We start from the raw sequence: 22,806 nt of genomic DNA on the forward strand, positions 1-22,806 counted from the left end.
GGGGCCCTTTTCAGTTTCGGAACATATTCATACAGTGACCAATTTCAGCCAGTGGTGACAGAAAGTCTAGAAATTTATATATTAATGCCCTTATGTGGAAATCATGATAGATCTGAGTTTCCCCCTCCCGTATGTATCAACCTTGTCCAGGCTTAGAGTTGAGCTGAAATAAAAACACAAAATGGCATGATGTATGTGGAATTGCAAAAATCTCCAGAGTTCACTGTCTGACTGGACAAGGGAGGGTAGTAGCCAGGCAATGACCTCAGTAGCACACACACACACACACACACACACACGCACGCATGCACGCACGCACGCACGCACACACACACCCACATAGGCATAGGCATACACACACACACTCATGCATAAACACACACACACACACACACACAGGCATACACACACACACGCACACATGCACGCACACACACAAACACACACACACACCCACATAGGCATAGGCATACACACACACACACTCATGCACAAACACACACACACGCATACACACACACACACACACACACACACACACACACACATACTAGTTGCTGGAATTCTGGTAACACTTGATGTATACATTCACTGCAGTTGAAAAACACCAAACACACTCACCCACCCACGGACCCCAATCTACTGCACATAGAATGTTCATTAATAAACAGAAATTGCATTCTCATAAGAGAAATTTGCAGTGTCCTTTCTAAAAGCCCCAAACATATATACTAAAAGCACACTTAAGCCCAGACCCACACCACCTTTCAAGAGATCTGCAGACTAAGCACGTTGCACAATGCAAAAGGGAACACAAACTTTTCAAGAAAAATATGGAAGACTGCATATTATAACTATGCTAACATTTATTTACAACTTTATAATACTTCCATTAAGTAGTCTGTGGTCCGAGCTCTATTTATGTCTTATGCACCATAAATGCACCATAGTTTTACTGAGATTAGTGAAGATGAACAGTGGTTTATTTTGAACTCTGTTCTTTTGTTGAGCACTTTTTCAGCATTTTATTGTAGGAAATGAAAATAGAATGATATTGATAGCTCTAGTGGGGTAAGCAGAAACATTTACATCTTTGCAATTTAATTGGTGCATGTTTAATTAGAATCAATATTAACTACAGTGTAAATTATGTATACAGCTGTCTTTGTGTATTGGCATACAGCTGAAGTAAAAGTAGCCCTGAATTCCTCTGACCTCATTTATTAATATTCATCCAGTGAGATGGTTGAATGATCTTGAATGAACTTGAATGCTCTTTATATTACTTACAACAGATCTAAAACTGTGGGGAGATGTGCTGGTGGCATTATGCTTACCACCAGAATGCTGCCTTTCTAAAAGTCCTGACTGAACATAATAACCTACCAGGTACAAAGCTGCTACATTTAACAAATTGTAAATAGATTGTTGGTATTTGATTGGTAATGTATGGCTTAAAATCATGGAATAAACATTTGTGCCACATAATCAGAACAGTTATATTTGAAATCCACTTCATTTGCTATAAATAGAGCTACCTTCAAAAGTCAAAGGGATTATATATAAAAGTGAAGGTACCAGATGGATTATATATAAAAGTGAAGGTACCAGATGGATTATATATAAAATTGAAGGTACCAGATGGATTATATATAAAAGTGAAGGTACCAGATGGATTATATATAAAAGTGAAGGTACCAGATGGATTATATATAAAAGTGAAGGTACCAGATGGATTATATATAAAAGTGAAGGTACCAGATGGATTATATATAAAAGTGAAGGTACCAGATGCTTTCTTGGTTATAACTGATGTTGGTTCTGCCACAAGAAATCAATCAATCAATCAATCAAATTTTATTTATATAGCGCTTTTTACAACAGTTGTTGTCACAAAGCAGCTTTACAAGTGCCGAGTCCTAGCCCCCAGTGAGCAAGCCAAGGGCGACAGTGGCAAGGAAAAACTCCCTAGTTTTTTTGCATGAGGAAGAAACCTTGAGAGGAACCAAGACTCAGGGGGGGAGCCCATCGTCCTCTGGCCGACACCGGTCACCATGACAACAACAACAACAATTTAGACAGAAAGAAGAGAAAGAAAAGGAAAAATATGTAATAATGTCCATCATGATGTATGCATCCGGTTAGGCAGGAGGTGGCTGGCTCAGGATGGATCGCTGGTCTCCTCATCTCATTATTCCTCAAGCAGGCGGGCAGCCATGTGGAGAAATGAAACAATGAAACAGGGAAAATTAGCTCTGTATGAGGACATATACAGGACAGGTAAAATTATAAACATTTCCGGAGTGTGGCAGCAACTCCGGCATTTATTTAAATTATTACAGCCTAGCTAAAAAGGCAGAACCAGAAGGTAACATAGGCTTGGGGGCATTCTGAGACAATGGCATCCGTCCACTGCACTGTCAACAAACTTGAGTGACCACGAGCAGTGACAGGACGACAGCACCAGCGCCCCAGTCTACCATAAAACCCTTCGTCTATGAACCCCTGGATCTGTACTTTTATCTAAGGGGGGATATTAATTATCAAACGCTAAACTAAATAAGTGGGTTTTAGACTTAAAGATTGTGACTGTGTCGGAGTCCCGGACGCATTTAGGAAGATTATTCCAAAGCTGGGGGGCCTTACAAGAAAAGGCTCTTCCCCCTGCTGTTACCTTATTAATTTTTGGAACTAATAAAAGACCAGCACCCTGTGATCTTAGTGGGCGTGGGGGTTCGTAATAGGAAATAAGTTCCTGAAGGCAGTGGCGGCTTGTTCATTAGGGCGATTGGGCGACGCCCCACCAGGATAAAAAGGAGGTTTTTTTTTTTCTCTCATTCTATCACGGTATTTCACTAGCTATGTCTGTACTCTACTGGACAGCGTCTCTTGCCTCTGAATGCCATTGTCCAATCAGCGATGACGTTCCCTGTAGTCCCGCCTTTTTTGGGGCGATTTGAGTCTAACTGTAAATTGCCCCGACTGCTCTCGTAGACTCTCATGTTAAAAGTTTTTTTTTCAAAGTGTAGGCGCTGCAATGCAATGTCTATGGGTTCCGGGAGGGCTCGCCCCAACGTGCTTACGTCAGACGTTACGGAAGTTCGCAATCTGCTCAACATGGACAGCGTTCCTTCAACACAGAAAAACTCGATCGTGTCATTAAAAGAAGTGCCATTCTCTCGTCGTAACAATGACGACAAATTAGCAACTAAGGAATTAGGGCCACCGAGGCCAAATTTAAGCATAAAGCAAGTGTCTACAAAGGGAGGAAAAACATATAACCGGGGTTTTTCCCTTAACTGGTATGAACGGAAAACATGGCTAGCGGGCTGTGAAGTAGCGAGCGCCCTGTTCTGCTATCCCTGCATTCTGTTCCATCCAAATGGCGGTACTGGCGTTTCTTTGAATTCATCCCCGTCTCGGATACAACATCCAATTCAATAGCCAGTGTGATTTTAGAAAGACTAGGCAGTATTTTTTCTGAAAATGACAAAGGAAAACTTATTGCGCAAGCATACGATGGTGCCAGTGTGATGAGAGGAGAGCGGGGAGGTGTGCAGAAAAAAGTGCGGGAACATTACACAAATGCCCACTATGTGCATTGTTATGCACACCAGTTGAATTTGATTATGCAGCAAGCCACATCTCACATCACTGGAGTGAAAATTTTCTTTTCTGATTTGGATGGCATTACCAGTTTTTTTAGCCGGTCGTCCAAACGCACTAGCGTTCTTGACCAGATTGTTGCACGAAGGCTGCCAAGAGCATCTTCCACAAGATGGAACTTCAACAGCAGAATTGTGAACACTGTCTATGAGAACCTGGATGACCTAATACAGTGTTTTGAATCAATCAGGACAACCGGCTCATTTGATAGCACTACAGTGAGGGAGGCGTCTGGCTTTTTGAGGATGCTGCGAGATGATGACTTCCAGTTTTTCCTTCATCTATTTCATCAAATCATGCCTCATGTTGACGTCTTGTACCAGCAACTGCAGAAGAAGGACATTGATGCAGTGTTCATCAAACAAGCCCTCCAGAGATTCACAAGTACTTTGCAGGCCATAAGGTAAGATAAAATTCATTCACATCTATTATTCATACCTTCTTAATAAAAAACCTGGTCATAACCCTGTTGGTCTGTCACCCTTCAGAGACCAAGACCCATCCACTGAGAAGCAGCAAGTTGCAAAAGGTACCACAAGACCAAGAAGGTCCTTGGAAGAAGAAGAGAAACTGAGGCTGACTAAAGAGGTATGGGCATGTATTACTGACCATTTATGAAAGACCTGCTCATCACCCTGTAAACCTGATTTCCACTTCATCTATCTCTATACTCTCTTAATAATAGAGGAATATTTGTGCCCAATTAAATAACAAACTGTGTGTGTGTGTGTGTGTGTGTGTGTGTGTGTTGTGGGGGCGCAGGTCTGTGACACAATCCTGGTTCATGCTAACGAAAGGTTCTCCTTCACTGACCACCTTGTCGGTGCCACACTGCTACAAGGAGACATGTTTGAACAGCATTGTCGTACTTTTCCTGCTGAGGCTCTGAACACCACCATCATGGCATACCCCATGCTGAATAAGGCAAAGCTCAAGACGGAGCTGTCACTTATCTATGAGAGTCCTGAATTCAAAAGCTGCTGTGGTGCACTGGCATTATATCAGGTTCTACTGCAGTACAACCTCCAGGAGACTTTTTCAGAGACTGTGACTCTGTTAAACATCCTCATAACCACTCCCATGACAACGGCTGAAGCGGAAAGGTGTTTCTCAACCTTAAAGAGAATAAAGACATTCCTGCGAAATGCAATGGGACAGGAACGTCTCAATGCACTGGCCATGCTTTCGATGGAGAGAGAACTGGTCAGGAACATGCCTGACTTTAATGAGAGGGTTATTGATCACTTTGCTGGTTTTAAAGAGAGACGAGCAAAATTTCAGTACAAGTGATTAATGTAATTAGTAAAAATTTTAAAAAATTTTTTAAAATGCAACACCCAAAATAAAATGCTGTCTGAGAATACAGAAATTGAGTGGGAAAGATTCAGTTTATTTAATTAATGGTAAATCTGGCCTCTCCATGTTTAAAATTGTTTGTGAGGTCACCTTGGATGTCATCACAACAATTGCCCCCCCTGAGATATTTGTCAGGGGCCGCCACTGCCTGAAGGTACTCAGGAGCAAGCCCGTGCAATGCTTTATAAGTTAATAAAAGAATTTTAAAGTCAATACGGAATTTAACTGGGAGCCAATGCAGGGCTGATAGGACTGGACTGATATGCTGAAATTTTCTAGTTCTGGTCAGAACCCTGGCTGCGGCATTTTGAACTATTTGAAGTTTATTTAGATTCCTATTTGAACATCCTGACAGTAGTGCATTGCAGTAGTCTAATCTAGAGCTAACAAAGGCGTGCACCAATTTTTCCGCATCATCCTGTGATAATGCATTTCTTAATTTAGCAATGTTACGGAGATGTAGAAAAGCTATCCTAGTAGTATTATCTATGTATTTATCAAATGATAGGTCAGAGTCGAGTATGATGCCTAGGTTTTTGGCTACTGTGCCAGGTGTAATGGGGTAGCCTGCGAGATTAAGCATTAGATCTGGAATTTTCTGTTTTGAGGCCTTAGGGCCCAGAAGGAGAATTTCTGTTTTGTCCTCATTAAGTTGGAGGAAGTTTAGAGACATCCAGCATTTAATATCTTTTACACAGGCCTCAATTTTTCTTAAACTGAGTTTGTCATCAGGTTTGGCTGATATGTAAATTTGAGTGTCATCTGCATAGCAGTGAAAATTGACACCATGTTTGTTTATAACTGTGCCCAATGGTAGCATATATAATGTAAATAATAGTGGTCCTAGAATGGAGCCTTGCGGGACCCCATATTTAACTTTTGTACGTTTGGATGGAATATTATTGAGCTCTACAAACTGATAGCGATTTGTTAAGTAAGAATGAAACCATGAAAGGGCTGTGCCAGAGACTCCAACCCAGCGTTCTAACCTTTCTAGCAAGATCCTATGATCAATTGTGTCGAAAGCTGCACTAAAATCAAGAAGCACTAACAGCGATACATAACCTTGATCTGAAGCAAGGAGGAGGTCGTTTGTTACTTTAACTAATGCTGTTTCAGTACTGTGATGGGGCCTAAAACCAGATTGGAACTTTTCAAATATGTGATGCCTATGCAGATATAGGCATAATTGCTGGGCAACAGCTTTTTTTATGATCTTAGATATAAATGATGTGTTTGAAATGGGTCTATAATTAGATAGTACAGTAGGATCAAGATTTGGTTTCTTAATCAGAGGTTTAATAACTGCTAATTTACATGATTTGGGCATGTGACCTATTGTAATGGATGAGTTAACTATAGTTAGAAGAGGTTCAGATACCGCTGGTAATACCTCTTTTAATAACTTTGATGGAACCGAGTCTAGTGTGCAGGTAGCACAATTTAAGGAAGAAATTATTTTCTCTAATTCTGATTGTGGGAGTGGATGAAAAGCATCAAGTTTTTCTCCCAGTATGCGATTTAAATCGATGTCAACCAAACCAGATGACATACCAGTTGTATTACTAATAAAAGGTTTTATATTTTGTCTAATATTCTCTATTTTATTATCAAAGAAATCTATAAATACATTACTAGTGAGGTTTACTGGAATCTGAGGTTCTGCGCCTGCTTGTAAAAAAAATCTTTTATTTACACTTTTACATTCATTACATAAATATACAACAGTGCTATACCACAGTACAGCCACCTTACCTGAAACATGATTTTGGATTATTTGAAATGGATGCTAACATGTTTGCATCTTTTCACCTCTCTGGAACATGTTGCCAATTTCTGTGCTGTTGTAGCAACATGCTAATTTTAACTCCTGAGACACTGCAGACAATGAGATAGTATGGTGGCACAGAGCTGGTGAGGCCTCGATCTTTTTTTTGTGGTCTAACCCTCAGGAGCTGTTTACAGACAATGAGGGAAAAGGGTCACCTTCTCAACACACCACAAGACTCACACAGCCTGTGAGGTCATCGCTCAGCTGACAGCTCTGATGTGAGCACAGAGGAGCCACATTGCACATTCTCACACATGCTGACATACCTACTGTTGCCTGCTCCTTTTTCAGAGGCCTATATAGTCATTCAGAATGGCTTTTAAAGAACATACTGTGGGTTTAGATGTGAAATTCACACCATCTTCCTACTTACATCAATGCAAAAACCCATAAACACTTATTTCTGGTTATATCACTTCCTAACCTCTCAAGTACTTAGTGTCTTCACACATTTTGAGTGGGTCTGTCTATAAGACGTAGGTTTCCCCTATTAAGAGAGACAGTAATCTGGGGACCGAGTGTGGGAAGGTAAGAGGTAGAATGGAAAGACTGCTCTGTCATGCCTTTGTAAGCGTGTTGCTGAGTCAGGTGGCTCGTGTGCACCAGAAGCCTAAAGAAGTCTTTCCATTTATAGCAACCAGTTAGCAATGACATAGTGAGTTAGACTGGGTGAATCTAATATGGTAGTGTTCTTTTAGCCTTGGCAGGAGAGCAGAGCACCATGAGGGAGTTGGGACTCTGGTAATGGGAGAGGACAGTCTGGAGACCCCTTAGTGCCACCTCACACATCACCCTCTTTAGCCATTTAGCATTCCAGTCTGAACCCATAATTTCCATCTTCACATGCCAAAAGCCTATCCGTGAGCTGCACCATGTGATTGTGTGGCATGCTGCATGAAACCCCTGCTCTGTAGTACGTGCAGCGACATGGGCCAACACAAGTCACATGTCTGTCGGCAGGTTGCCTCCAGGTGTTTCCATAGTTAGAGGAATTAGAGGGCAGCCACGTGAGAGCGCGTGAGATGCACTCCTACCCCTCTAGATGCACTCCTACCCCCCCATCACTCATCCAACCCCCACCTGCTCTCCTTCACACAACACAGTGGAGAGTGAATGGAAAAAGTTTCTGACGCAACAAATTCCTGGCTTGCTATTGGCTACTGAAGTACAGGATATCTTCCGAGCATATTGAAATCGAGCTCTCCCTCTTGCGGATTTGCAAGTGACACTGACATTTAATCTCTGGGTGACGTTCAAGTGTGCACCCACTCAAATAACTGCTCCACATTTCAGAGGATGTCCCAGCTTTTAGCTGTCCCCACTTAACCAGGTTCTGAGGTTGGGCTTCCCTGACAACAGACATGCTGTGTAGGGGTTGGGAAGTCAGATGTGGTTCAGTCCATTTCTGTGCCAGGGCTGTGAAATGTATCAGTCACTCAGGCATACACACGGTCAGATGGCGATGGTCATGTTGTTCTCATAGTGGTTTAGTGTTCGCATAGTGATAGTGGGGGAGGGGGGGGGCAGACGTTCAGCCTGATCAGGTAACAGGAAGGGGTGCATAGTGACAGGGCATCTCCACTGAAATGAAGGGAGCACAAAGTATTAACACACTTTCTGGACTCTGTTCTACATGATGCTTATGTTGACGTATCATGACAATTGTAAAATTGTTTTTACTCTAGAACACATTCCAAAACTAGAGGGTAACAAAAAGAAAAAGCAAACAAATGGAAGTGTAGTTAACAGACTGGGGGACGAGCAGTAGAAGCGCTTTAGGAACGCACCTGAGGGTTCAAACAGGTGGCTAGATTGGACACAGGTGTGTGTGGTTAGTGATTAAAATTCAGGTGAAGGGGAAAGGTAGGTGCTTGGGAGGTGTGCCTTGAAGTGCAGCTGTGATTGGTGTTCGTGGGGGTGTGAGTATTGATTCTGCCTCCTGTCTGTCTGGGCATTGTCCAGGATGTCATAGCACTAATGTACATATGACGTACTAAATCCAAAACAGACCACTTGACCACGCCTGGACTGTAGCAGCGCTGCCAGACTGGAACAGGAACTAAAACATAGAGAAGGTGCAAATATACAATAATTACGTAGCAGTTCTTACTATTCTGTATAATTCAATCTTTACATATCCTGTCTTATTACTAAGTAGGTTAAAGACATAATTGTCCAATAAAGTGATGAATTTACTAAAGTGCTTGAAGATATTAATGGGTTAAAGATTTGAAACTATATTTGAATCAGTTAAATTTATAGCAACTATTAATAGTAATCAGTAATTCAGATTTTTACAGTTTGTAATGCAGGTATTATTATAGGTTATTACTGTGCATTAATGTTAATTAAGGCAGTATGTTAAGAGTTGCAGGTCCGCACAGCAGTATCATTTGGTATTGAGTTTACTTAGCAAGCTCATTCACGATTGATTATGAAGGGTTCCAAGATCATATTATTCAATGTGTCAGTATGACACAAAATGTATGCATGAATATGAATATGAACACTCATTTAAGACTCATGTAGGACTCATGTAACTCATGTAGGTCTAATGTAAGACTCATGTAACATTCATGTAGGAGTCATGTAAGTCTCATGTAGGACTCATGTAACATTCATGTAGGAGTCATGTAAGTCTCATGTAGGACTTATGTAACATTCATGTAGGAGTCATGTAAGACTCATGTAAGGCTTGTGTAACACTGCCGTAGGACTTATATAAGACTCATGTAACACTCTTGTAGGACTCATAACACTCATGTAAGACTCACATAACACTCATAAAACACTCATGTAGACTCATGTAGGGCTCATGTAGGACCCATGTAAGACTCATGTAATACTCATGTAAGACTCATGTAGGACTCATATAAGACTCGCTAACTCTCATGTAGGACTCATGTAAGACTCACATGACACTCATCTGACACTCATGTAAGACTCATGTAACATTCATGTAGGAGTCATGAAAGATGCATCTAATACTCGTGTAGAACTCATGTAAGACTCATGTAGGACTCATGTAATACTCAAGTAAGATTCATGTAGGACTCGTATAAGACTCACATGACACTCATCTGACACTCATGTAAGACTCATGTAACATTCATGTAGGAGTCATGAAAGATGCATCTAACTCTCATGTAGGACTCATGTAAGACTCATTTAATACTCATGTAAGACACTTGTAAGACTTGTGTAGGACTCATGTAAGACTCGCGTAACACTCCCGTAGGACTTATATAAGACTCATGTAACACTCTTGTAACACTCATATAACACTCATGTAAGACTCATGTAGGACCCATGAAGGACTCATGTAGGACTCATGTAAGACTCATGTAAGACTCATGTAACATTCATGTAGGCGTCATGTAAGACTCATGTAAGACTTGTGTAACAGTCATGTAGGACTCATGACTCATCTAATACTCGTGTAAGACTCATGTAGGACTCATGTAAGACTCATCTAGTACTCATGAGTAGGACTCTTGTAAGACTCATGTAAGACTCGTGTAGGACTCATGTAGGACTCATGTAATATTCATGCAGGAGGCTTGTAAGTTCCATCTAATACTTGTGTAAGACTTGTGTAGGACTCATATAAGACTCATGTAGGACTCATGTAAGATTTGTGTAACACTCATGTAGGAGTCATGTAAGACTCATGTAACACTCATTTAAGACTTATGTAGAACTCATGTAACTCATGTAGGTCTCATGTAAGACTCATGTAACATTCATGTAGGAGTCATGTAAGACTCACGTAAGACTCATCTAATACATGTGTAAGACTCATGTAGGACTTGTGTAAGACTCATGTAAGACTCACGTAACAGTCCCATAGGACTTATATAAGACTCATGTAAAACTCTTGTAAGACTCACGTTACACTCAAATAACACTCATATAAGACTCATGTAACATTCATGTAGGACTCATATAAGACTCATGTAATATTCATGCAGGAGGCTTGTAAGATCCATCTAATACTCGTGTAAGACTTGTGTAGGACTTATATAAGACTCATGTAGGACTCATGTAACACTCATTTAAGACTTATGTAAGACTCATGTAATTCTTGTGTAGGTCTCATGTAAGACTCATGTAACATTCATGTAGGAGTCATGTAAGACTCACGTAAGACTCATCTAATAAACGTGTAAGACTCATGTAGGACTTGTGTAAGACTCATGTAAGACTCACGTTACAGTCCCATAGGACTTATATAAAACTCATGTAAAACTCTTGTAGGACTAATATAATACTCATGTAAGACTCACATAACACTCATATAACACTCATGTAGACTCATGTACGGCTCATGTAGGACCCATGTAAGACTCATGTAATACTCATGTAAGACTCATGTAGGACTCATATAAGACTCGCTAACTCTCATGTAGACTCATGTAGGACTCATAAGACTCGCTAACTCTCATGTAGGAGTCATGAAAGGTGCATCTAATACTCGTGTAGGACTCATGTAAGACTCATGTAACATTCATGTAGGACTCATATAAGACTCATGTAACATTCATGTAGGACTCATATAAGACTCATGTAGGACTCATGTAAGACTTGTGTAACACTCATTTAAGACTTATGTAAGACTCATGTAATTCTTGTGTAACACTCATGTAGGACCCATGTAAGACTAGTGTAACGCTCATGTAAGACTCATGTAAAACTCATGTAAGACTTGTGTAGGACTCGTGTAGGACTCTGAAGCTGGTCAATGACCTGAAGAGAGCTGGCACCACTGTTTCCAAGGTTACTGTGTGTAATACACTAAGACATCATAGTTTAAAGTCATGTAAGACACGGAAGGTTCCCCTGCTTAAATCAGCACACGTCCAGGCCCGTCTTAATTTCACCCATGAACATTTAGATGATCCAGAGGAGTCATGGGAGAAAGTTCTGTGGTCAGATGAGACCAAAATAGAACTTATTGGTCTTAATTCCACTTGCCATGTTTGGAGGACAAAGAATGATGAGTACCATCCCAAAAACACCATCACTACTGTGAATCATGGGGGTGGAAGCATCATTCTTTGGGGGTGTTTTTCTGAACATGGGACAGGACGACTGCACTGTATTAAGGAGAGGATGACCGGGATCATGTATTGGGAGATTTTGAAGAACCTCATTCCCTCAGATATAGAGCATCGAAGATGGGTCGTGGCTGGGTCTTTCCACATGACAATGACCCAAAGCACACAGCCAATGTGTTGCCTAGCCAGTCTCCAGACCTAAACCTTATACAAAATATTTGGAGGGAGCTCAAACTCTGTGTTTATCAGCGACAGCCCAGAACCCTGGCTGATCTGGAGAACATGTGAGTGGAGGAATGTGGCAAAATACCTTCTGCAGTGTGTGCAAACCTGGTGAAAAACTACAGAAGATGTTTGTCCTCTGTAGTTGTAAACAAAGGTGGTGTGCAACACCTGAGAAAATCAGTGTTAATATTTACACTGATTTTCACAGGTGTTTCACATGTGTTTTTTTATATTATGTCTCTCACAGTAGACATGCACCTGAGATGAAAATTTCAGACCCCTCCATGATTTGTAAGTTGGAGAAGTTGCAAAGTCGCAGGGTGTTCAAATACTTATTTTCCTCACTATAAGACTCATGTAAGACTCTTGTAGGACTCGTGGAAGACTCTGATCTAAGAAGGACAGACTGGACTCTGCCCACTTATTCTTCTCTCCCTGATTTCTAAGCCCTGACCAGGACTCTAAATGTTTACTGGCATAATTTCAGAACAAATTCCATATAGAAGGAATCCTTCTGTGGATAAATATATTACTGCTTAAGAGAAAATGACTGTAATATCCACTGTGCAGTGTCTATACTGTCCATTAAAAACATTTAAATTTAAAGTTGTCATTCTGCAACTAGCATGTGCCAAGTAACAGGGTGATGGCTTCATGCTGTCCCCCTGAGTAAATGAACACAGTGCATGCTGGGTAAAGGGAATGTGTAATCTCATCCTGTTTCTATGCCACATGTTTCTCAGGACAGCAAAGGAGCAGAAATGAGGATCTGTTGACCCAAGATGACAAATCACTTCCATTAGAGATGAGCTGTGTTTGCACTGTACACCATATGCCACTAACTCTAACAGGAGGTTGTTACTGAAAGAGCAAATGGGTTTCTTTGTTCTTCTCCTGTACACAATGCCATCTGGGTAGGAGGTGCCGAGTCGTTTACTAGGACAAAGAGCAATACAACACACTTAAGGCAGACATACAAAAAATAGATTTTTTAAATGCCAGTCATGAATGCAGAAACAACAATGTGTTTATAATCGATTCCCCAGGTCACTCACAAAATTTATGAAGGGCAGTGAAAAGGTTACTTTTCATAAGGACCCGAATTTTATCCAAGTTATGCAACTACCACAAGAATGTGAAAGGCAGTTGAAATCTGGGGCCAGACACTGGTTCTGGGAGCCTGTTTGCTTAAGCAGAAATCACAGAAATGACTGGCTGTGTCAGTTGTGCAACATGGAACTAAACATAAGCATACATGCAATTACAAGAACATAGTTAGTAAGAAAGATCTTCTGTCATAATAATGAATACTTTGTAATGAATTCATATAAATGGTATACTTGTAAAAAAAAGTGGTGAAAATGTGTACTTGTAGTGAAAGCTAAAGACACTGCAGATCTAAAAGCATTTCTGAAGACCTAAAACCCCTAAGCCCCCATGAGCCCACAGCAAGGCAGAGAGCAAATGGAGGAATTCCAGCATCACAGCTCTGCTTAGGACTGAATGTCTTATAACAACAAAGTGACAAAGATCTCGAGACCACTAAGATCTCCAGACCACTAAGATCTGACCACTAAGATCTCCAGACCACTAAGGATCCAGACACCAACTGTACTTGATCTTGATTATGAATACCTGAGGTCTGAGGTCAAATCTCACTGAGGTCAAATCTCACTGAAATTCAAACCCAACACAAAATCATTCAAAGAACAGCTGGAAAATGATTAACTCATACACTAAATCAGTTTGAGTATTACAGCTCCATTTTTTTACAGATCTTTGTCTTTTAAAAGCTGAAGTGATGTCAAAGCAATCAAGGTAACAGGGGAAATAAAAACAGTTCATTTTAGCCATTTAGCCAACCATTTAGCCAACCATGTAGCCAAGCATTTAGACAATCAGTTGAATCTTAAATGGTTGACAGAGTATTAGCAATACCATGACAGAAACATCTTTCACCATTGCAAACACTGAACAGTCATTTATAGCAGTGTAAGGTGAAAGTCATTATTTTGCCTTTAATGTCAACAGTCTCCCTGTCTGCAAAAAAATTCACCACACTATGCAACCGTGTAGTTATGTCTAAATGTAACCCGTGTATATTTGCGTGGGTGAATTCTTTATTGCTGGAGAAAAGTGAACGAGAATGGGCTAAGTCATGTTTTACCGAAGACTGTAATGACAGTCTCGGGCCATTGAGTAGTAGAACACTGTCATCCTGAGTACATGACAACCAATGAGATCCACAGTATACTCCGCAGTCATCGCTAATTACACACAACTGCCCTTGTGTGGTTATGTTTGCCATCCCATGAGAATTATGCTCTGTTTTTTGGGGTGTGTTTTATGGTTGCTGTGCAATAAAGACAATAGAACCAGAATAGTCTAAGCACTTCATGACAGTTCCGTGTCTAGCATTCATGATTCGTGATTCACCTTCACTGTGAGTTCAACGGAGAGTTTGCAGGCATGCAATTAGAAGCATCCAGGACTGCAATTAAATCTGGAAAAAAAAAAAACCTACAATTCAGCACAGTGTCAGGGTTACAGCACAGTGTCAGGGTTACTTTCCAAAGCCAGTTCATAAGTATTGCTGCCCTTGCTTATAGCAGCGAGCCCCCTCCCTTTGCCAGTATAGCAGGAGTGAGTCTTATAAAACTGCAGTATAAACGTCCCTCTCCCATGTGATGTCTCTCCAAGCTTCAACATCCTTACGTTTTCTTAAGGCTTCGTTGTGTGGTCAGTAAAGGTTGTCTACACACTTGTTGGTAATAAGGTGGCAACGATTTGTAGTTTTATAGATCTGGTAATCCCAGGATACAACCAATTACTACAACTGTTTAACTGTGATCTTTGTAGATCTTTGTAGTTTTGCTGTATAAACTATCCTCCTTACTCTGTAAGTGCAAAATATTCATGCATACTCTTAGAAACAGGTTCACTACATCTCCACCTTTTAGATCCAGTGAAAGGAACTCTGAATGCTTCAGAGCATTTTGGACCATTCCAAGCCAACTTTGTGGGAACAGTTTGGAGCCGACCCCTTCCTCTTCCAACATGACCACCAGCGAACAAGGCAAGAACCATAAAGACATGGATGGTGTGGATGAACTTGAGTGGCCTGCACAGAGTCCTGACCTCAACCTGACAGAACACCTTTGGGATGAGTTAGAGTGGAGACTGAGAGCCAGGCCTTCTCGTCCAACATCAGTATGTGACCTCTCAAATGCGCTTCTGGTAGAATGGTCAAAAATCCCCATAAACACACTCCTAACCCTTGTGGACAGCCTTCCCATAGGAGTTGAAGGTCTTCTAGCTGCAAAGGACCACCGTCCCTATGAATTAGGAATGGTATGTCAATTAAGCTCATATGTGAATCAATGAAGGTGAGCGAATACATTTGGTAATATTGTGTATGTGTTCATTACTGGTCCACTGAGTGTTTTCAGGTGTGGGGCTCTCTTAAACACCATTTCATGATTTATGTAGGTCAACAAACATAAGTTTCAATTCCTCCCTCATGTGGGGGAATGACTAATGGTTTCGACCTGCACTGAAGCAGAAAACCCTGGCATTCCTAACCAAGGTGTGAATTAAAATATGAATTCCAATATATGTAGATATAGCTCATGAGAACTTCTAGGGTTGCCAACAATGGTATATATATATATATATATATATACCATTATATATATGTGACACGCGGCGGAGCAGGGAAGGATGAGACACGGAATCCTCCTTGGACTGACGTCACTTTTGTTTTATTTGACATATAGCGCATAAAGCGCACAAAGAACATGAAACACTCACTGATTCGAGTGAACTGTAGACAACAACGAGCACAGGACACTGCGCGAACGCACATTAAATAGACAGACCACATTAGCCCCACGTGATTATGAGACGAGTCACAGGTGAGACGAATTATCACAAGACATAACCATAACCATGTAGTTCCACAGACGCAGACGATGCACGTGGACACGTATACACACGCCCAAAAGGGAGGGGCCGGGGTCCTCAACGTGACAGACGCCCCCTCCAAGGGCACTACCCGTCCCGGGGTGCCAACAGGACCGAGTGCCCCGAACCCACGACGATGGGCGGATCCGACGCGCTAAGTCCTGCGTCTGGGAGGTGACCGCCCTCGGCGAAGCGTCCGCCACGAACCACCTAGAACCACCTGCCTGGGAAGACCGGGGAGAAGACGTTAGACACATTAAACGGAATATATATACAATATATATTATGTATACACCAATATTATGTATATATACAATATATACAATATATATATATATATATATATATATATATATATATATATATATATATATATACAATTTGACCTTGCTGAGTTTAGTTTTGTTCCTTAATAGTTTAAGTGTAATGGAACAATATTTTTCCTATGGATCATTTTGTCCAAGGGCGTAATTGTGAATGGTTTTGTACCATAGTAACACTGCACACAGCAGGTGGAATGGTTGGAAATGGACTGGCAGACATGATCTGCATGACAGTCCTGTGCTGAATTAACCCTGTGACCTCACCCAGGTCTCTACCACACACAAAGTCTCTTAAATAGAATTCATCACAGTCAAGAGGTAGAGACCGCACACTGTGTCACAAAAGACCTCACACACCCACTGTAGAGACCTCACACATCTACTGTAGAGACCTCACACACCCACTGTAGAGACCTCACACATCTACTGTAGAGACCTCACACACCCACTGTAGATACCTCACACATCTACTGTAGAGACCTCACACACCCACTGTAGATACCTCACACATCTACTGTAGAGACCTCACACACCCACTGTAGAGACCTCACCACGGACGTAATTTTGGGGGGGGACGGGGGGGACATGTCCCCCCCACTTTTTCAAAAGCCGGCTTTGGTCCCCCCCAGTTTTATATTTAAATTATATTTAAATATAAATTTATTTTAAAATAAATAGCTATTTAAATAGCGACGAATCTATGTCCCCCCCCACTTTTGAAATCAAAATTACGTCCATGGACCTCACACATCTACTGTAGACACCTCACACACCCACTGTAGATACCTCACACATCTACTGTACAGACCTCACACACCCACTGTAGATACCGCACACATCTACTGTAGAGACCTCACACACCCACTGTAGATACCTCACACACCCACTGTAGAGACCTCACACACCCGCTGTAGATACCTCACACACCCACTGTAGATACCTCACACACCCACTGTAGAGACCTCACACTCCCGCTGTAGAGTTGCCACATCAAAACACTCAAACACTCACTGACCATAACAATTGTTCAAATCAGTCCACTAAGAGGTATGTGAAATGCAAATCATATGCTAGACGTTTTTGTACAGATGCCAAAGAACAGCCTCTCAGCTGGATCTCAGGGCAATTACATTAACTATTTCCTGACCCATTGTCATGTGTGTTTGCTCTACATGGCCAATTGGGATATGGAGACCTCACTTTCACAATATAACACATCATCTCCTCTGGGGTCTGCAACTATGGTACCCAAGTAATCAATGTGAGTGAAGCTTTAGCACCCTCTAGTGGTAATCCCACCTTCATGAGAAATTAAAAACCTACTCTATGATATTAATTAATTCATTATTAAATGTCTTTAATGGTAAACACATATATTAATGCTGGTCTGTAGCATCCAGAGGTTGACAGTGCGTCATATAGCTAAGGCAGTTTATGATGTTGTTGTAAATCCTACTTTCTTCTTGGGAAGTGTTTCTAGGTGTTCACCAAAAAGAGGACAAAAGATAAAAAGAGCACTAGCCTGCCATGCTCAGTGGAGGCACAACACCTGTGTGTTACTGTAGCAACCCGGGCAGCTTATGACGACCTCTCTCCCTGACAGAGTAAAGATCTAGTACACGGTGTAGTAAATGAGTTCCAGACTAGGCTGCCACACGCTGAACTGGGCCTCATTTAGCTCGAGTCATCAAGCAAAGTGATGTTATCATGAATAAGACGTTCTACAGTGGAGACCAGGATGCAGACCATTCAGTTTTCAAACAATATGACTTTGTTGAGGACCAAAAGGATAAACTGAACCATAAGAGGAGATTTGGGGGAAGAGATTTGGGGCATAACAACGACAAACTGAACAAGCCCAGTGGTTTGGGTTCCTGTCTGAGCCGTGGTGATCAGACGGATCAGGATACACGGACTAGGGAGAGGATATTGGATACAATAGGGGGTCGTCCACAGGATTAAGAAGGACAGCACGCACTTTCATCAGACAAATGCAGCACTGAGTACAGTTTCACTGGGGAAAACCTCTGTAGAACAACCTCTTGGTTGTCGCAGGTTCTATTTCAGAGAGAAAAATGCGAAGACTTGGGCCAAAGGGCAAAGGGGTGGGCAGAGAAGGTCTGAGGATGAGAGGTGTTTCAATACGTCAATACGTGTTTCAATACGTTAGCAAAACAGCAAGCATACCTCTTTCATCACCATCAACAGCTGGAGCCATAGGTACAGTAGGTACATATCCAGTAGTGCGTCAGGAGGGCAACTGCTACTGACCCCACTTAAGTAATATTTGCACCACAAATGTTACATCATTCCAAGGTCATGTGTAAGACAAACAGCAAAGAGATCACACACTGAACTGTGCAGTATTGAGTCTAGGGATCTAAAAACTAAAGTCTAAGTCACAGATCTTTGTGTTGTCATTGACTTCCTGAGCAGATAGATCTTAGAATGTAATACGTTTTATTGTTCAGGTCATATAGGTGCTTATATACATCACATCGAATCACACATCGATGAAAAGTTCAATACAAATACATTTGCCTTCCTTGTCAATTCTCAGTTAGTGCTTCCTGTTCCTCTGAACCTCATCGTGATCCTTCAGATAATGAATCATGATGGCTTATCAGAGCACAGAAAAACAAACACGCAGTTTATGGAAAATTCTAGCAGGTCAAGTGGTTTATGCATGTGGGTGGAGATCACACCCAGTCTTCACTACTCCTGGTGAACTCCTACCTAGTTAACCAGGAAGGCCCGAAGTCAAGGGCTGCAGACACTGACCCCTCCGTGTGGTATTCCCTGATGGAGTGTGTAAGTGTGTGAGTTGGTGGGGCTACTTGGTGATGACACAGTAAACAGTTTTGAGAAATAGGCAGAACCCCTTCAGTCTCAGTGCCAAGCAGTAGAAGAAGTTATCCATAAAGGTGTTTATCAAGGTGGGTACTTATGCACTTCCATCCATCTATTTACATCCACTTATCTGGGTAGCGGGGCCAGTAGCCTAAGCAAAGAGGTCCAGGTTCTGCTCTTCTGGGGGATACCGAGGCATTTCCAGGACAGCCGAGAAATATCTCTCTCGGTTTGCCCTGGGCCTTCTCCGGTGTCTCCTCCCAGTTGGATATGCCCAGAACGCCTCACTAGCGAAGCACCCAGGGACCATCTGGACCAGATGCCCAAACCACCTCAACTGGCTCCTCTCTACATGGAGGAGCAGCGGTTCTTCTCCCAGTCTCTCCTGGATGACTGTACTCCACACCTTATCTCTACGGAAGAGCCCGGTCACCTTGCGGAGGAAAGTTTAGCTGCTTGTATTCATGATCTCATTCTTCCAGTCACTACCCAGAGCTCCGCACCGATCCCCCGATCCACCTGTCAATCTCTCGTTCCATCCTTCCCTCACTCACGAACAAGAACCCGAGATACTTGACCTCCTCCACTTGAGGCAGGACTCACTCCTGACCTGGAGGGGGCGCTCTACCCTTGTCACATCAAACATGATTTTCTCATTCTGAAATGTATACATATTTACTTTCTGGAAACCAAATACAGTACTCAATGCCAAAGTCAGTCTTGTGACTGCAGTTCTTTAACAGTGTTAAGAAAGACAAGTTGGTATGGTAGTGTCCACTCTAGGAGACTCTGCACTCAGCTTGTCCCTGATTGGTCCACTCCATCTTTCAGCCCCACCTCCCCCAACCAACCCTCCCAATAACAGCCTCACATTATCAACCACATCTGTCCTTTGATCAAGGACTCATTAAGAACATGATATGAACTTCTTAGTTTGCTTTATTACTTTTTTGCCAGGTGAATTATTGCTGTTTTAACACACATGTTTTTTTGTGACCTAATTCTTCCTATTAGCTGCCATGAATCATTATTTTACCCTAATATGCTAGTCACACCAATTTATGATGATCACAAAAAGGAAGCAAACCAACTCATAATCTGCAGCCCTGAATTTCAGCAGTTTTTTACCTTTATATACACCACAGATATATACGTGTACCATGTTTCTCATCATCCACACCATAAAACAGACATTGTTAGCCCATATGGAAAAGCCACAGGGCATACAGCTCACTGGCTACACATGTGGTGCACATTCACAATGTCACCACTGTATCAGATTTACACCTGTAGCACCTGGGCCACGCCCCACTGTATCAGATCCACACCTGTAGCACCTGGGCCACGCCCCACTGTATCAGATTTACACCTGTAGCACCTGGGCCACGCACCACTGTATCAGATCCACACCTGTAGCACCTGGGCCACGCCCCACTGTATCAGATTTACACCTGTAGCACCTGGGCCATGCACCACTGTATCAGACCCCCACCTGTACCACCTGGGCCACGCACCACTGTATCAGATTTACACCTGTAGCACCTGGGCCACGCCCCACTGTATCAGATCCACACCTGTAGCACCTGGGCCACGCCCCACTGTATCAGATCCACACCTGTAGCACCTGGGCCACGCACCACTGTATCAGATATACACCTGTAGCACCTGCGCCACGCACCACTGTATCAGATATACACCTGTAGCACCTGGGCCATGCCCCACTGTATCAGATCCACACCTGTAGCACCTGGGCCACGCACCACTGTATCAGATTTACACCTGTAGCACCTGGGCTACGCACCACTGTATCAGACCCACACCTGTACCACCTGGGCCATGCACCACTGTATCAGATTTACACCTGTAGCACCTGGGCCACGCACCACTGTATCAGACCCACACCTGTAGCACCTGGGCCACGCACCACTGTATCAGATTTACACCTGTAGCACCTGGGCCACGCACCACTGTATCAGATTTACACCTGTAGCACCTGGGCCACGCACCACTGTATCAGACCCACACCTGTACCACCTGGGCCACGCACCACTGTATCAGATCCACACCTGTAGCACCTGGGCCACGCACCACTGTATCAGATCCACACCTGTACCACCATGGGCCACGCACCACTGTATCAGATCCACACCTGTACCACCATGGGCCATGCACCACTGTATCAGATCCGCTCATGCACACCAGATGTTAGATGCTTAGGATGTCCTGAGCCTCTCTGTAAACGGGCTCACGCAAGGTCTGTGGGTCATCATCCCTCAATCCTCAACAGAGTTCATGCTGTGCTATCAATCACGCTCCATATACATTCAGGGCATGCAGTGGCTTGAATAGAGTTATGGGTTGAATAGGGTTATACATGCACACTGGAGTGTAGTGATACCAAATGTTAAGTGCTATATAAAACACTTAATCTTAATCTTCTTAGTGTATACCCAGAGCCCGGGTATGTAGATGGAGCGATGGCTGGGTGCTGGGAGCTGGGGTCCCGCCACACTGGTCCTGTTCTCTGGAGGCATGCTGCAATGCTCCCACCAGGACACGGTTGTTGTCATCACATGTCATGTGTCACAACACCACAGATCATTTCACTCACTCTGTCTCCTAAGATTCTACCACCATCTGCTCACAACCAATGACAGACCATTGCACTGGCTGCTCTGTGATGCTGCCAGCCAATTAGAATTTTGACAAAGTGTTGACCTTTCAGAGTTGGGACTGAAATTCTCAGCTGGGACATTGCATTTAGAAGAGGCAACTGGAGTCAGACATTAGCAGGATACTGAAGGTCACTAATGCTCTGAACATACAGATAAAAGGAGGGAGAAATTTTCACAAATAGATTATTAAAGAGTTCAAACTGCATTTTGAATTTTGGGTGGCACCATTTAGAGAACCATGTCAATGAAAAGCTGACAATATTTATAGAACTAATTAGCAGCTGAGGTATGATCGTATTTGGAATAAAACTGTCATAATGAATCTTGAGAAAACACTATTCTTGTCCAAAAATGTATGCTTATCTCTCAATAAAGAGTCACAATTGACTTAGATGGTGTTGATTGGTTCATGTTACTTGTTTGAGGAAGCCACAGAAACCTGAAGTTGAGGTATTAGAATGAAAATGAAACAACTTTCCATGACGCATTACAGAACAGTCAGTTAGAGGAAACAGGAATTATAGCTTATATCATCCCACCATCCAGGATGGCTTTATACTAAACAGTTTTTTTCTATAGCTAACTGTGCCTCTATGCCTCTGACATCACCTTCAAATTCTTGTTAACATGAGAACTTTGCCTTCCAGCCCTTATCAGCGGTGGGTGGACTCTGGCCTTGGTGTGGGAGCCTGCGTGCGTTTGTTAGCGTGCTCTTCTTTCTTGTGGCTATTTCCCCACGCATTCTTACACTGCCCCCAGTGTAGCTTCAAGAATGTGCTGGTGGAACGCAGGGTCGACTTTGACCTACTCTCCCTTGCCAACAGCCAGCTGACGACCTGGCCCGAAGCCAGCTCGGTCAT

The sequence above is a fragment of the Brachyhypopomus gauderio genome, chromosome 19 (assembly GCF_052324685.1).
Source record: "Brachyhypopomus gauderio isolate BG-103 chromosome 19, BGAUD_0.2, whole genome shotgun sequence".
In the NCBI taxonomy this organism is placed as follows: Eukaryota; Metazoa; Chordata; class Actinopteri; order Gymnotiformes; family Hypopomidae; genus Brachyhypopomus; species Brachyhypopomus gauderio.